The sequence below is a fragment of the Lampetra planeri genome, chromosome 4 (assembly GCF_965212315.1).
Source record: "Lampetra planeri chromosome 4, kcLamPlan1.2.h2, whole genome shotgun sequence".
In the NCBI taxonomy this organism is placed as follows: Eukaryota; Metazoa; Chordata; class Hyperoartia; order Petromyzontiformes; family Petromyzontidae; genus Lampetra; species Lampetra planeri.
In genome coordinates this window covers 16,312,758-16,315,257 of record NC_136110.1, presented here as the reverse complement: position 1 = coordinate 16,315,257, position 2,500 = coordinate 16,312,758, and positions in this window count along the sequence as shown.

The window sequence follows — 2,500 nt, the reverse complement described above, 5'->3', positions numbered from 1 at the left end:
TTTTTGAGTGCACGTGCAAATCTGCTGAAAAAGCCTGTGGAAGTTTCACGGCGTTCGTACGATATTTGGCGACGCAAAAATGAGCGATTTCCCAGCTCGATGGAATTCGGCGCGAGAGAAACGATGCCCCGTAACGCACATGAGAGCAATCCCGGCCAATTTCTCCCGTTTGATGGGGTCTATGTGTACAAATTTTGACTTTTTTGAGTGCACGTGCAAATCTGCTGAAAAAGCCTGTGGAAGTTTCACGGCGTTCGTACGATATTTGGCGACGCAAAAATGAGCGATTTCCCAGCTCGATGGAATTCGGAGCGAGAGAAACGATGCCCCGTAACGCACATGAGAGCAATCCCGGCCAATTTCTCCCGTTTGATGGGGTCTATGTGTAAAAATTTTGACTTTTTTGAGTGCACGTGCAAATCTGCTGAAAAAGCCTGTGGAAGTTTCACGGCGTTCGTACGATATTTGGCGACGCAAAAATGAGCGATTTCCCAGCTCGAGAGAATTCGGCGCGAGAGAAACGATGCCCCGTAACGCACATGAGAGCAATCCGGGCCAATTTCTCCCGTTTGATGGGGTCTATGTGTAAAAATTTTGACTTTTTTGAGTGCACGTGCAAATCTGCTGGAAAAGCCTGTGGAAGTTTCACGGCGTTCGTACGATATTTGGCGACGCAAAAATGAGCGATTTCCCAGCTCGATGGAATTCGGCGCGACAGAAACGATGCCCCGTAACGCACATGAGAGCAATCCGGGCCAATTTCTCCCGTTTGATGGGGTCTATGTGTAAAAATTTTGACTTTTTTGAGTGCAGGTGCAAATCTGCTGAAAAAGCCTGTGGAAGTTTCACGGCGTTCGTACGATATTTGGCGACGCAAAAATGAGCGATTTCCCAGCTCGAGAGAATTCGGCGCGAGAGAAACGATGCCCCGTAACGCACATGAGAGCAATCCGGGCCAATTTCTCCCGTTTGATGGGGTCTATGTGTACAAATTTTGACTTTTTTGAGTGCACGTGCAAATCTGCTGAAAAAGCCTGTGGAAGTTTCACGGCGTTCGTACGATATTTGGCGACGCAAAAATGAGCGATTTCCCAGCTCGATGGAATTCGGCGCGACAGAAACGATGCCCCGTAACGCACATGAGAGCAATCCGGGCCAATTTCTCCCGTTTGATGGGGTCTATGTGTACAAATTTTGACTTTTTTGAGTGCACGTGCAAATCTGCTGAAAAAGCCTGTGGAAGTTTCACGGCGTTCGTACGATATTTGGCGACGCAAAAATGAGCGATTTCCCAGCTCGAGAGAATTCGGCGCGACAGAAACGATGCCCCGTAACGCACATGAGAGCAATCCGGGCCAATTTCTCCCGTTTGATGGGGTCTATGTGTAAAAATTTTGACTTTTTTGAGTGCAGGTGCAAATCTGCTGAAAAAGCCTGTGGAAGTTTCACGGCGTTCGTACGATATTTGGCGACGCAAAAATGAGCGATTTCCCAGCTCGATGGAATTCGGCGCGAGAGAAACGATGCCCCGTAACGCACATGAGAGCAATCCGGGCCAATTTCTCCCGTTTGATGGGGTCTATGTGTAAAAATTTTGACTTTTTTGAGTGCAGGTGCAAATCTGCTGAAAAAGCCTGTGGAAGTTTCACGGCGTTCGTACGATATTTGGCGACGCAAAAATGAGCGATTTCCCAGCTCGAGAGAATTCGGCGCGAGAGAAACGATGCCCCGTAACGCACATGAGAGCAATCCGGGCCAATTTCTCCCGTTTGATGGGGTCTATGTGTAAAAATTTTGACTTTTTTGAGTGCAGGTGCAAATCTGCTGGAAAAGCCTGTGGAAGTTTCATCCGACGAAAAAAGCACGTTCTCGAGAAAGCAGGAGAGCTAAGTCATTCACAAATTAGCTGGATTTGGCTTGTGGTTCGTTTCCCAAGTAACAGAGCGGCATCAACCTTTAAGTGCACGCCAGTACATCCCCGTGGGATACAGGGGGTCTCGGCGGACTTTGCTCGGGGGAAAAACGTCGAGGTGAGCCGCCTGGCCATGCTGTTCATGGGTCTCTCCTTTTTAAGTTTCGCCTGCCAATTTATTTTCTCTAGCGGTTTTATACACTAACACTCGATGTTTTGGGAAAGGAATACAATTGTTCAAAAAACGTCTTCGCAATTCATGTCGTTAGATTGCTAATGAAAATTCGTAAAAAAACGTACACGCCATACATGTTCTTTGCTTCCCTCTCGATACAAGTGAAGGGGAAAAACAGCCTTAACGGTTGCTAAAAAAATCGCCCTTTACATATACATGGGTCGTCTTCCCCTCTCGACAACGGAGACAAGTAACCCACGCCAGGCACTGTCAGTAACTGCCATAGATCTGCTTTAAAATGCCCATTCGTCTTGCGTCGCTCACGTTCCCGGAGCTTTGGGTAATGTCTGAGGCCTATCCCCGCTAATTTCTACCGTTTGTCGGTAGCTGTCTGTAAAAATATAGCATACACC